Genomic DNA, 15,592 nt, shown 5'->3' on the forward strand with positions numbered 1-15,592 from the left:
TCCAATGCCAAAGTTAAAATTTTGAGGGAAAAGTGTTTGGAGAATTTAGAGAATTTAGCAAGAGAATTGGAGTTGAGTTTTGGAGAAAATGAGGGGGTTTATATAGGGGAGTGGCCGGCCACCTTGGGAAGAGATGGACCAGCCACTTGGATCGTTTTGTGGGCTAGGTTCATGATTTGTGTTTAATTGGCTAATTAATTTAGCTAATTAATATAATTAAAAATGAATGATTTAGAGGTTACCTTGTGGAGAAGATATGATGAGGGATGGATGGAATAGGATATAAATAAACACCTATTTGGGCACTTTTGACTTGATTGGAGGATGATTGTCCACTGCTCGCGCGTAAGAATCCCGGTGTGTCTTAAGGGTAATTTCGTCATTTTAACCCAAAAATTCACGTGTCGTCTTTTGATTATATTTTTTGCTCCACAAATGCCCCTACACATGTTGGGCTGCTTGCAAAAAAGGGTAATAGGTGTAGAGATTTTCTTGCTTTAGGAAACTTAGGCTTGTTTCCTATCTTGATGTAGATTCCCTCTTTAATAGGAAATTAGATCCTTCTAGGAAAGGGAAATAAATTTCTCTCAAAGCCTAAATCAACTTTGGAGAGCTATTTATTCTACCTACAAGAGAGAGAAAGCTTAAAGGATATTTGTTCCCCCTATGCTAGCAATCTTCTACATCTTGCCCATGCAAAGGATCGTCTTTCGTTGCTTACTTCATCTTCTCGCTGCTTCTAGGTAAGAAAAAAATTAATTCTCTTGTCTTCTTAATTTCTTGGGAGCCTTGGGGCTTGAAATTTGGCTAGACGGGGGTCGAGAATGTAAAAAATATAGGTTGGAGGAGGCCATGACACTGTTGCTGTGGGTGTTGTGAGGTGGAATGGTGACGACTCGACTTGGCTTGGGTCGAAGGTTGGTGAGGTTAGCGCGGGCCAGGTTGGGCCGTGAGGCCTGCCCTTGGGTTGAAAGGAAGAAAATGATAGAGGGGGCACAGGGCGTCAGCCCCTTTTCCTTCGGTTTGGGCTGTGAGGCTTGAGGGCCGAGAGGCCTGATTTACCTCATTTTTTTTAGCTGAGCTCGGGCTCGTGCTTAATGGAGGGAGAGAGAGTGAGAGAGAGAGGTCGAAAGCCTCTTTTTGGGTCGAAAGGCCTACTGTGTCATGGCCTGGTTTTTTTTTTTTTTTAACAACCTTCTAACGAATCCCTCTTGTATCTTTGTAGAATTTCTTCAAACATGTCTTCCTCAAACCACAAGAATGATGATGGTGCGCCGCCCTTGTATCGTCAAGGCAGGTCTTTAAGCAAGGTTGGTTACTTCAAGGCTATTCACTTTAAGATTAGCTTCGATAACTTGTTTGGAAATGTCCTCGAGGCTTATTGGGAATGCGTGTGAAGAGTGTTAAGGATGGTAAGAGCCATGAGCCATCAAGTTCCACATCTACTATTTTGTGTTGGGGTTTACTTTTCCCATGCTGCGTTTCTTCCAAGAAGTGCTCTACTCCATGAGATGTGCCCCCACACAATGTTCTCCTAATGCGGTTCGTGTGATGGTGGAATTCCATAATCTAAGCCAATTCTTTGACTTAGTTCTAACTGTCAATGAATTTTGGTACTTTTTTGACATATGTCACATTGAGGGAGTTAGGTAGCTGCGATCTCGCCATAGGCTTTTTGATAACTCGAGCAAGGGAGATCATGACTGGGCCAAGGAGACTTTGGAGATAATTGGAGAATGGAAGTCTAATTCTTCCCCTGAGTTGCATGTACTAACGGTTTTCTTATCTGGTAAGTGGGTTGCTTAATCTTTCGGCTACTTTGCATTTATGCTAAGCTGCTCTTTAATTTTCTAATTGTCTTCTCTACTTTTGTAGATTTAGAATTCGACTCCACTTCTAAGACTTCTCTGGACATGAAGAAAATGCATGTTGCTCTGGGTATCCCCTCCGAGTACCTTGAATGGCTTTGGTTGCTCAGTCATATTCGTAGGGAAAAAGGTAGGCTACCCCCGAGATAAGAGATAAAACGAATCAAGGATGAAGTGTTAGTTTGTCCTATCATTGTTGTGGAGCCTACTATAAATGAAGGTGGGAAAAAGATGCCTTCCCCACCTGCTCAAAGGACGTCTGATGAGAAAAAGCCGAAGACTTCTTCTGCTGCTCGCGAGAGTTCACCGGCTGCTCTTAAGTTTGTGATTGACTTGTCCTCCTCCAAGGGCGAGAAAGATGAGGCTGCTAGATTTGTGCCGGTGACGCATATCGTTCGGAAGGCTACTAGTTCGATTGCTAACAGGATTGCCCAGCGTAGAAGTTCCTTCGTGCTTTCAGTGATGAAGTTTGTGCTAATGCATCCGTATGTGGCTAAGTCTGGTTTACCTTTAGATATGCTTGTTACCATGAAGAGTGACAAGGTGCCCATGCCTACTAAAGTAGCGCCATAATCTGTTCCTTCTGCTGCTAAGGCCAACTAATCTGCTAAGAAGAATGAGACTGTTTGTACAGGCAGTCATGAAAAACCCATCAAGTCTCTTTCTATGGAAGTTGCTGAGATTTATACGCTTTTGAGACTAGATCTACTCGAGGATATGGATGTATGCGCCAAGTTTGTTGATGGCGTCAAATGAGTTGTTGGCCCAAGTTTCTTTGCGAAGCATATGACCAAGTATAGGAGGACTGCTCTACTGGCCATGATGCAAAAAAGGGCTATTTTGGCATCTGAGTCTATACTTCTTGATCAAGAGGATACCAAGGCTGCTAAGGAGGTGGCAAGAACTGTGGCAACCGAAGCTTACTCATCGGCCGACAAAGTCAAAAAATTGGAATATGAACTTGCTGCTTTGAAGGGGTCTAATATATCTGCCCTCACTTCTCTACAGCTTGAGACCGTTCGCTAAAAGATCGTAGATTTGAAGACTAGGCTTGACACAATCCAAGTAAAGTATGAAAGTGCAGAGAAGAAGATCAAGTGTCACATACGTCAGATTCAAGATCTTGAGCGTGCCATCTCTAAATTCCACTCTGCTGCTTATGCAAAAGATGAAAAACTGATCATTGTTTACAACCAAGTGGTCAACTTCAAGAAGGTTGTTGATAGGCTTGAGCCTCAAGTGTTGGAACTCCAAAGTGCTTTAAAGATCAACAATAATTTGAAGAAGGAAGTGGAGGAGCTGCATCGGGTTCGTGCTTATCTGCTCGAGGAGAATGAGCAATTGAAGAGTGAGAATGTTGGATTCGAGGCTTCACTTACTCAGAGTCAAGCCGATTTCTACAAGCTGGGTTATGTAGATCATCTCTTTGGGTGGCCGTCCGACTTTGAGTTTTATGGTAAAGATTTCAAGACCTTATCTATTTCTCCGGAAGGCTTGCTCACATTTACTTTCGAGTCTTTTATTGGTGAGGTAGTCAGAGAGGTTGATGCCCAGGCTGGGGCAAATAGGGGTGAAGCGCCAGATGGTGCTGCTGCTGAGGGTGTCACGGCTGTTGAAGGTGTGGCGACCGAATAATCGTGGGATGTCCAAGCTGCTGAAGAGTAGTCTTCTAAGTAACCTTTAGGATTTTCTTTATTTTCCTTGTTGCTTTTGTTTTGCTTGAACTCCTTCGGTCTTTGCTAGTTATTTATTAATTTTGCTAGAAAATTTAATAAACTTGTTTCCTTTGCTTTTCTCTATCTTTGCTTCTTCTATTCATGACCTAACCTTTAGACTTTATAGCCCAGTTGTGAGCGTGCTTCTTTTCTATAAGCAGAAAGGCATGCGTAGCCTACGCAACCGTATATGTTGATGTAGATCTTTGCAAAGTTGTTAGTCGTAGGGTTGGCAGCTGGATGCCTTACTTACAGAAGTAGACAAGTCCACGTAACCACTAGGCTGTTAACCTTGCCTTTCTCCAATTTCGTAGGTTGCGTAGTAAGTACCATAACACTTTAGGACTTGGCGTAAGTTGTTCTGCGCTTGGCAATGGTGAAGCTTATCGACTACGTAGCATATCGACAGTGGATAGGGCTTCGTATATGCACGTTAGCTTGTTTAACCTTTCACAAGAATGTGCAGTTGTATAAGTCTAGCGTGGTTTTACTGCTAGAAGGGCAAGCCGTAGGCAGTCTTCCGAAAATCGTAGGCTACTTTAATGCACTCGGTAGTAGCTTTAGGTTCCCAGGGCAGCCATTCATTGGGCATATTGCGCAATGTGCCCACTCCATCTCTAGGGCCCGGTTCCCCACGAATTAGGCCAAGAGACCCAAAATCTTTCAATTAGCTAAGCCTTGAAAAAGACCATTGTGGTTACTTTTAGGAATCTCGACGCAAGTCATCGTGCATCAAGTTATACTAGGGTAGCCTGGCTCATCCAAGTCTGGATATTCGGAGTGTAGAGTTTATCCTCCCGCTTTGGAGAGCAAGCCCATATGGGTGTCGGGGAATTAGTTTACCCTCCCGTACTAGAGAGCATGATTGGTCCCTTGAGAAGTGCAATTCCTACGGTGAGTACCTAAGAAGGGCGCGATCTTTTTTTGAAGTGCATGAGAGATAAGTTGTTATAGACATGTAGTCGAGCCAAGTTGTAAATTACTTTTGAATTCTTCATTGAAAAATGAGTGACACGAACGAATAACTTAGCTGTAAAAAACTACATAACAACTTGATAGTCATCGGCTTGCGAAGTGGTGCCCGTTGAGCTGTTCGAGTCTTCGGGTCTTGATATGGTGGGAGGTCACAAATGGTACTTCCTCAGATTGTATGCGTTACATTACTTCTCGATCTTTTTGTCTTTCATGGTGGTGAGGGTGTAATTACATTTTCCGTCTACTCTGCTAATCTTGTACGGACCTTCCCAAATGGGATCCATATTTTTGGAGCCTTCTCTATGGGCAGTGATGAAGGCTTTTCTTAGGACTAGATCTTCGGGTTGGAACTACCGGATCTTGGCCCTTTTATTGCAGCTGGAGATGAGCTGTTGCTGGTAGGCTGCGATGATGGTGATGGTCTGCTAGTGCCTCTCCTTTGCCAGATCTAAGTTTGTGGCCATCTCCTTACTATTCTGCTCAATGCTTGGTAATAGAGTGCTAATGCTTGGCACAATGATGTTCGGAGGAATCATTGCTTCCGAACCAAATGCCAAAGAGAAATGAGTCTCACGAGTTGCTTATCTTTTGATGGAACGATATGCCCATAGACATCTGGAGAGTTCTTCTGGCCATTTTTTCCATTCTTGTCGGTGAGGGATTTCTTGAGGCAGTCGAGGATCGTCTTGTTGGATGCTTCGGCTTGCCCATTGCCTTGAAGATATCTCGGCGTGGACATATGCTGCTTGATGCCATACTTTTGGAATAACTTCGCCAAATATTTGCCCACAAATTACGGGCCATTGTCGGTGACGATGGACTGAGAGATGCCAAATTGGCAAATGATGTTCCTCCATATAAAGTGCTATATATCTGTCTGGATCGTCATAGGCTCTGCTTCTACCCATTTGGTGAAGTAGTCAGTTGCCACGATCATCATGCCCCTGCCCCTAGTAGCAGGCGGTATAAGTCCTATCAGGTCGATTGCCCACGGCATGAACGGCCAATGACTCGTCTGCAGATGTAGCTCGTTAGCAAGCAATGTTGGTATTGGCTTGTAACGTTGGCAGCAGTCGCACTTTTGTACTAACTTCTTAGCATCTTGGCGCATGGTAGGCTAGTAGTAGCCTGTGTTAAGAGCCTTATGTGTTAAGGATTGGCCTCTGGAGTGGTTTCCACAAACGCCTTCATGGATTGAGCTTAGAACCTTAATGTTATCGGAATGCGCTAGGCAACGGAGATGTGGTCCGGTGTAGGATCTTTAGATAAGAATGCAGTTCCACATATAGTAGCGTGCTGCCTTTATTTGGAGTTTCCTAGACTCCAATATTTCCGTGGGGAGTGTGCTGTTGATTAAGTAGTCTATAATAGAACTTTGCCAGTTAGGAGTTATACTAACCTGTGACACTTCAGCTGCCGGTTCTGCTTCTATGATTAACTTGTCTAGATATTCCACCAGAATCAAGCTTTTGAGTTGACGGTCGAGGGTGGAGCCTAAGGCGGCTAACGCATCCGCGTGGGTGTTGTCTGCCTGTGGAACTTGAGTGATAGTGTAAGTCTGAAATGCCTCAAGCTGCTTGCATACCTTCTCTAGGTATTGCGCCATCCTCGGATGTTTTACCGTGTACTCCTCAATAGTTTGTCTAGTGATTAGTTAGGAATCAGAATGAATTGCGAGCTTCTTTACCTCCAAGTCTTTTGCCATTCAGAGGCCTACTAGTAAGGCCTCGTACTTTGCTTCATTGTTGGATGCTTTAAAGCCTAAAAGGATCGCCTGCTCGAGCATTGAACCGTCTAAGGTGACAAGGACCACGCCTACTCCTGAGCCTTTGTAGTTGGATGCGCCATCGACATGCAAATGCCAGAAGTCTCCATCGAATTGAGCAGGTGCGGCTAACGTGTGCTCGGCTGCTTTCGAGGTGTCGTTGGGCCGCTCTGTTGCGTTGCATAGGCTAGGTGTGAATTCTGCTATGAAGTCTGCCAAGGCTTGGGCCTTTATTACCATGCGGGGTCGGAAAACTAAACCGTTTTGGCCAAGTTCCAACGATCACTTTGTCACACGTTGAGAAGTATCTGAACCATGTAGGATTGATAGTAGAGGATATTGAGTCATGACGATAACTGTATGAGCTTGAAAGTATGGTATGTGCTTTTGAGTCGCAGCAACTAGTGCCAAAACTAATTTTTCGATCTTCAGGTACCTAGTTTTCGCATCTAGAAGAGCTTGAAAAGTTTAGAATATCGGCAGTTGGTCCCCCAGCTCTTCTTGCTTGAGGGCAGAGCTCACTGCTAATTTGGAGACTGCCAAGTAGATGTAAAGTCATTCGCTGCTTCTGGCTTGGATAGTAAGGGAGGTAATGTAAGATACTTCTTCAGGTCTTGGAAAGCCCTTTTGCACTCTTCATCCTATTTTCCTCGTTGTACCCTCTTGATGGCCATGAAAAATGGCTTGCATCAATCAGTGGACTGTGAAAGAAAACAGTTGAGGGCAGCTGCTCGTCCAGTTAAGCTTTGGATCTCTTTCAAGGTAATAGGAGATTTCATTTCTAGGATCACTCAGATTTGCTTGGGATGCGCTTCGATTCCTTGTTGGGTTACTAGGTACCCTAAGAATCTGCCTGAAGATACTCTGAATGTGCATTTGGTGGGGTTGAGCTTCATCTTGTACTTTCTAAGCATATTGAAAGTTTCTGCCAAGTTGCGGATGTGGTCTGACTGCTGCTTGCCCTTTACCATGATGTCGTCGACATAAACCTCATGGTTACCCCAATTTGCTTCTTAAACATTATGTTTACTAACCTTTGGTAAGTGGTTCCCGCGTTCTTGAGGCCAAATGGCATGACCTGGTAGCAGTAGGTGCCTCGCTAGATCACGAATGCGGTTTTCTCCTTGTCGAGCTTGTACATGGCTATTTGGTTATAGTCGGAGTATGTGTCCAAAAAGTTGAGCAGCTAGTTCCCATAAGTTGAATATACTAATAGATCGATCCAAGGGACAAGATAAGGATCTTTTGGGCATGCCTTGTTGAGGTCAATGTAGTATACACAAACCTTTAATTTGCCCTTCTTTTTCTTCACAACTAGCACGACGTTGGCAAGCCATACTGAGTGTGTTGCCTCTTCTATGAATACGGCCTCTAATAGCTTGTCAATTTCCTCCTCAATGATTGCTACTCGCTCAGGTGCAAAATGTCTTCTCCTTTGGATCACTGGTTTGGCAGCGAGGTCGACATGCAACTTGTGGTAAGCTATCTCCGGATCGATGTCGGGCATGTCGGAAGGTGACCACGCAAAGACGTCACTATTTTCCCTAAGGAAAGCCATAAGTTCTTCTTTCTTGGCTAGGCTTAGACGTGAGCCAATTCTAGCTGTATTTTCTGGCTGCTGGGGATTAAAAATGATGTCTTCAGCTTCCTTTTTGGGTTTCCATCCTATCTCGTCTACTTGGGCACCATCTTCTTGATCCGCTTACTGTAATTGCTATTTGGTAGCTTCTTCGTCCCTTTGGACCTCAATAGCCTCTACGGGGGTAAAAGCTCTCTACTTTGATTCCTTTAATACTTGCACTGTGCATCGTTGAGATGTGGCTTGGTCAGATTTGATCTCTCCGACTCCTCCTCCTAGATTTGATCTCTCAGATTTGAATCCGGTAAGTACCTTCGCTAGGCATATGATTGTGCTTTCAAGGCCCATCTTTTGAATGACTAAGAGTTGAAGTAGGTTGACTGCATTTCTATTATCAACCATCATTCTGTCAACTATGGCGTGGGCTAGTTGGACAGATACTACTAGTGTGTCGTTATGTGGAAAATCGACGCCTTATGCATCCTGCTCAGTGAAGCTAATGATGGATCCGAGTTGGGTGTCGACTGCTTGGACTTGTGAGACTAGTAAAGCTTGCTGGATCTTTCTCTTTTTGGAGTTGTTGGTGGCCCCTAAGTGCTTGGATTCGGTGAAAATGCCATCGATTTGCATCTTGGTTGGTGGTTCCTCATCATCGTCTGCGTTCCTTCTAGGCTACGCAGTTGACTTGTCCAAGTATCTGTCGACCTTGCCTTCTTTCACAAGTTTCTATAAGTAGTTCTTCCAAGTTTAGCAGTCATCGGTTGTGTGGCCGAAACCTCGATGGATTGTGCAATACTTGGTGTGATCCAACTTGGAAGTATCTCCCTTTGATTATTTCGACAGCTTGAACCATGGCTCGTTCTTGATGTCACGAAGGATTTGGTGGATCGAAATTGAGAACTTAGAGTAGTTCTTGGTCGTCAAGCCTTCTTTGGTCATGGTTCGGTCTCTACATTTGGCCTTCTGCCTGCTTTTGCTAGACTACTTCCCATCCTCCTTCTTTTGAGCCACTGCCGACTCCTTTCGAGGCTGCTCTGGCGCCTTGTCTGCTTGTCGAGCCTCATCCCAAAGTGCATGTTTCTCTGCCAAAGCTAAAGAGTCTGCTAGAGTTAGATATTCTTTCATGATCATTTCTCAGAACAGTAGTTGGTCTGCTTGGAGTCCTTTTTGGAAGGTTGTACTTGCTATCGAATCGTTACATTCGTTGATCTTTGTCTCTTCTGCTTTGAACCTCTTCACTTAATTATGGAGCGAGTCCTTTGGGTTTTTCTTCACGATGAACAAGTGGTCAGATTTTTTCTTGATCGAGCGGTGTGATGAGTATTCTTTGGTAAAAACCAAGGAAAAATCATCAAACCTCTGAATGGATCATGGTGGCAAGGTGTGAAACCAATCTTGCGTCTCGCCTTGCAAAGTGGTGGTGAATATTATGCACATAAAGGCATCGTTGTTTCGATAAAGGACCATCGCGCTTCGGTAATGCTTCAAGTGCCTCTCTAGATCTCCATCTTCTTTGAAAGATGTGAAGTGTGGCATGCTAAACTTGCATGGAGGTTATGCCTACTCGATTTCGTCCATGAAGAATAATCTTCTTATGTTGGTCATATCCCGTCGTAATGCTTCATTGGCCTCTTCGGTGCATTAGAAATTACGCAATTGCTCGTTGAAAAGTCTCTCTACCCCTTCTTGAATTTACCTTTGTTGAGGTAGCGGAGCTCTTGGCTGCTCTCAGTCTTGACCTACTGGTCTAGGCTGCTCTTCTACGTTCTCGGCTCGTCTATGCCGTAGCGGCGGTGCATGTGGTCCATTCCTGGCAGGCGAGGGAATTTTTCGCAGGCTGCTAGTTGAACTTGAGCCGGATTGAGCAACTGCTTCTCTTCATCCATCATAGTGCCTACTCCGATGTGATGTGGATAATGCTCTTTGCGGGCCTAACTGCGAATGAACGCTTTGCCTAGAAGGCTGCTCATGTTAATTATCGGAGCATGGCCCCAATCGTGAGTGTATACTCATCCGCGAGCCTAATCGAGAGTGCAAGCTCCTCCGCGTGCTAAAACGAGAGTATACGCTATCTCGATGGCCCAATCGGGAGTGTACGCTGCCCGAACACTCGGTTCGTGGCTGGTCGAGTGGCTGTTTGTTGAGACGCTGCTGGAGAGGTTCCTCGTCTGCCCTTATCCTACTTTAAGACACCTCATCTGGGGCACGTTAGATCTCAGTGCGTTGTAAGAGCTGATTCACCAAGGTCGTCTGTTATGCAAGGGCGCTCGTCAACTATATGACTTGTCAGGATAAATGTTGTTTGCCATTCAGATTGGAAAAGCTTGGAAGAAATGTGCCTTCTTGAGTAATGGAAAAGTGGTAGGCTCCGGGGGCTAGATTTGAGTTGGGAAATGTCAAACCCGTAGAGAAATGTGGTGAAAATGCCCCCGGCTCAATGGTAAGTTCGGATGGTTGAGATAATCTTGGGCCGACTTGGGCTGCTTGGGAAACCACGATAGCAGGTTAGGCCACGAGAGTAGGCTGCTCAGCGTGTGGCGCACACATGTGCGAGGCTTAGGCTAGGCTTGACAACGCATTGGGCTCGCGTTGGATTTAGGCGGCACGGGCCAGTTTGCCTTGGGCTTGGAGTGTCACGACTTGGGCCATGGCCTTGGTGTCGTGGGCCTTGGATGGCACGGCAAGCTTGGACGACAAGGCTTGGGCCGTGGTGGTGGTGTCATGGACCTCGCCGTGGGTGGGCACTGTGGTGGCCACCGCGGTGGTTGCCATGGTGAAGCCTTGCGGTGGTGGTGCCGCTCCACTTATTGTCACGTTTAGCCTCGTGGATCAAAGAACCTCCGATGCCAAAGTTAGAATTTTGAGGGAAAGTGTTTGGAGAATTTAGAGAATTTTGCAAGAGAAATGGAGTTGAGTTTTAGAGAGAATGAGGGGATTTATATAGGGGAGTGGCCGGCCACCTTGGAAAGAGATGGACCGGCCACTTGGATCATTTTGTGGGCTAGGTTCATGATTTTTGTTTAATTGGCTAATTAATTGAATAATTAATCAATTAATTTCGCTAATTAATATAATGAAAAATATATGATTTAAAGGTTATCTTGTGGAGAAGATATGATGAGGGATGGATGAAATAGGATATAAATAAATACCTATTTGGCCACTTTTGACTTGATTGGAGGATGATTGTCCACTGCTCGAGCGTTGGAAGCCTGGTGTGCCTCGAAGGTAATTTCGTCATTTTTACCCAAAAATCCACGTGTCGTCTCTTGATTATTTTTGGCTCCACATATATGCTTATGAAAACACTTATGCATACATAATTTGCACAAACAACAAGAAAAACGTACAATAATTCGTCTAAAAATTGCTTTCCTATAACTCTAGCATGTCCTCTATGAAATCATAAGCGTAAAGAATAACTACCACCACGAGTCGAAGTCACTCCCTCGTAGAAACCACGACATCTCATCATAAACATGTAGAGGTTTAGGGAAGAATCAGTCTCTACCAATCGAACTGCATATAATAGTTGCTGAAAGTTTTGATGACAAAGACGGCCAAAAGCATGAGCAAATCACAACGAAGTCCTTCAAATCAAAGGCAGAAATATAGCTTGAGAAAATGAAAAAGTTTAGAGAGTGGAGGAAGGATTGGAATGAAGGAAAAGTATAAGAAATAAAATAATTGTAAAGAAAATGTGATCGAGTACTTAAATCTGAGCATGACTCAGACCAAGTCGACATAAGGGATTTGTTATATTGTGTAAAAATGTTATTCTTACCATATATTTGTACCATCTGTATAATAGAGATGTGACCCACATGTAGTAAGTATGGCATTATATCGTAAGAATGTGAAATTAAAGTTTCACATCGTATAATTAAGAAATCTTACATGTACTTACAACAAATCTAACTAATCACTTTATTTCCAGTTAATTTTAAAATAAACATTCTAAATTGGTTAGGCATTGATGTCCTCCTCAATGATTAAAAAACCAATATGAGAACCTAAATTTGAAGCATGTCAGTAGTGCTTAGGAGAATTCCCACTTACTAAGCAAAAATTCAACATGCTAGTGGGGAGAGCACTAGCTTTCTTGAATTTGCTTGTATATGGAGGAAATCACATGAGCTGACTTGTAGCTGAAGTGATCAAGTCAAGATTAGTACGGGTGCTTTTGATTTTAAATTGCTTTTATACTTGCAAACATGCCCTTCCTTCCATTATTTTTCTAATAATGTGATGGTGAAGGAGGATGATTTAAGCTAAATCATACATTGGTTGGGCCATAATTTAGCATCGAATTTACCATAACCTGGAATCTAGAACTCGAACTTAGGACTTCTCACTAACAAATAATGAAAAATATCATAGTATTATTGGCCTTAGTTGCATTATGATTCAAATTTAATTTCATTATTATTCAAATTAAAGTTACCATCCAAAGCTTTAGGTGCAAAAGATCAGTTACTAATTATGGTAGGGTCATTTGATTTGAATTCAAATACGGATTGAAGGATCACCAAATGATCACTAGTATTCCTTGATCCTTAACCTATTCTTTGACAAATGTATACGATCCCGTCCAAAGTAGACTTTAGTAGAAAATTGAGCTACTAGACCTCTTGCCGAGAAGCATCATTTTCCCTTCTCTCAGTCTGACGCTTGACCAGTAAATTAAGAGTCTCCCCATGATAAAGATATATTGATAGCAACATCTCTCCTCTCTTTTTTCTCCCTCTCATTGAGGAGAGCAATTCACATGGAAATGATTCATCGCCATATAGCATTACAATTAAAACAATAATAAGTGTTGAAAAACTTACACATTTCATTATTTGACGTCACTGTGACGGTGAACATGCTTCTTATAAGTCATTCTTCTCATTGAGGAGTGATTCTCTCTTGCAACTGATGACATCACATGACAATGATTTAATGGACGTATAATATTTTATTTAAATACATGACAATCATCTACACTGGTAATAGTGTGGCACTAAAATACAGTGAAAGCAAGAGAGTTTCTCTCCACAATTGACATTTGTATTTGGCCTTGTCTTTTTTAATTTCTAGGGCGATGTGGATGGATTTGACGAGATAGGAGCTAGCAATTTGGATATAATTTTATGAACTAAAGTGTTATTCGTTTGTCATTATACCTGAAATCAAACAGTGTTGTTAGCTTTTGGAGAATATTCCATGCCGTAATTGGCGTATGATGAGGTTTTTGAAGAGTGTTCATACAATGCTTAATAAGATGCTAATTAAAGCATATTATACACTAATAAATTATGTAATGTTCTTGAAGTATGCTTGGTTTGGCATTGCTGAAATTATTTTAAAAGTAGCTTTTCAAAAAAGTTGGATCTGAAATTGTGTTTGGTAAATAAAAAAAAATGTCTTTTATTAAAATCATAGGTCCAAAACACCAGAAAGCAAAAATAACTCTAACCCTGCTTCTGAAAATAACTCTTTTTTCACAGCACAACAAAAAATGCTACAAAGCCCTTAGCATTTATCTCAACCTCTTTGACTGCATTTGCTTTTTGAAGAAGCGATGAGAAACCAACTTCATCCGCCTCTAGCTACATGCTTGAATTTTCTGCTTATATCAGATGGCCATATTCTGTTTAGCAGACCTGCATATGACATCAGTCATACTTTTACAGAAAAATAAATGAACGGAGACGGAGAGGGGAAGAAAACCAAACCATCCATTAAAAAGACTGAAAATTTAATAAAGTAAGATTGGTAGTTTAGCATTAAATTCTTGAGTGAAAAAACCTGCCAGATTAAATAAAAAGAGTGCAAGAATTTACTCTTTAGATAATCGAGAACAAAGAGATGTCGAACTGTTCTTCTATTCCAGTTTTGGACTCCATCTTTCTTCCGATAACCGTTGGTCAAATTCTCAGAGAGAGGTGCCAAGACCCACTTTCATTAGTACTTATATTGTCTCAACTTGTTAATTACCATCTACAAGTCTGACATGTATGGGGTTTTATCACCAAATGTTTTGGTATTAGTTGGAGTGGAGTTGGGACATTTAAACTCTTATTTTCTCCCTCATCTTGTCGATGTAGAATATTTCACCACGCCACCTCACGTGAGACCCAATGACTGAGTCACATATGAGAGATCCACATATCAGTCACCATGTGAAGCCAAGAGGACTAACCCAATACGTGAGGCCAAGGAATCCACCCTCATTAAGCAGGCCAAAGGGACCCACTCATTACTTGGTAGTATGGGCCTGCTCTCTGGCTCTGATACCATGTCAAATTATCAGATAGACGAGCCAAAAGCCTACTTCCAACAATACTAATATTGTCCCTAACTTATTAACTACCACTACATAATCTAACACGTGTGAGGTTTTATCACAAAATGCCTCAGCAGTAGTTGGAGTTAGGTTAGAATATTTAAGCTCTTCTTTTCTCCCTCTGCCATTTTTATTTTCTTTTTACTATAATACCCATAGAAATTACTATCCAATAATCATTATCACCTGCGATATTTTTTATTCAAGTGTGTATTTTGTTTTTATTTCAAATGGATAAAGATTAGATGAGATTAGTTCTACGACAATGGTTGTGTGCGAGGCACCTACCCTCCCTCGAAGGGGTGAGGATCGTTACACCCATAAACCCTCAGCCGGTCCCTTTGTCCACCAATTTATTGATAATAAGTGAAAGTAAACTAAAACGATACAGGCTCATAGCTTCGCCCTAAAAAAAAGAGATTGCTTAATCATATTCATAATTAAAAAGCAAAATATTATTGAAACCATGGATAGAAAACACCTTGTAAAAATAAAGTTGAATCATTAAAAGCTCTCAAAGCCAAGTTCTTCAAAGTTGTGCGTAGATAATTTTAATTGATGGCTAGCCATATTTATACTACTACAAATTTTAATCCTTCATAGAAAAGTTCTTCTAAAAACTAGGAAACAAAATAATAAAAGGATAACTTAAAATCACAATCTAAATCAACTGAGGAAATTTGTCCAACAAGTAATTTATCACGTTTCTGGACCATCAGAGTTCCAATCAGGCTCAAAACGACTTGATTTAAAGTTTAAGATGTTGTAAACATATTTACATAATGGCCCATCACCAAAAAACACCATTTTGGACGACAAAAAGCCCAAATTAGCCCAAAACATCACTTTGACAGTTTCACGCACTGGTCCGCCATAAATTAACCACTTGGTAAAAAAAACTGAAACTCTGACACGAACATGTAGAAAATTTGTGAACGCCCTCCAATAGAAATCACTCCAAAATTCGGTCGTTTGATTACTTTTTGCTCAAGAGTAAGTTGCATGTCCTATATTAGAAATATAAATCAAAGTATCAAAATCTCACGAAAATAATTACCAAAACATATTAAGAATAAGGTAACATGTATAATATAAAATCGACTCATCATGTTTGCAACATGAGGGAGAGGGAATGTGAGAGTGAGTTGAGAGAAAGAGAGAGTGAAGACAAAGTAAGGAAGAGAGAAAGTGTCGGTGGAGAGATGATGAGGGAGAAAGAGTGTGAGTTAATTCCCTAGAAGCAAAAATGTGAATAAACAACACATTACAGTAAATAGAAAATAATTAAATAAAGCCCATGTGCAAAAAGGTTCCACCCAATTGTATAGATAGAAAATTACCAAATTGCCCTTGACCTTA

This window comes from Malus domestica, chromosome 03 (assembly GCF_042453785.1).
Source record: "Malus domestica chromosome 03, GDT2T_hap1".
NCBI lineage: Eukaryota > Viridiplantae > Streptophyta > Magnoliopsida > Rosales > Rosaceae > Malus > Malus domestica.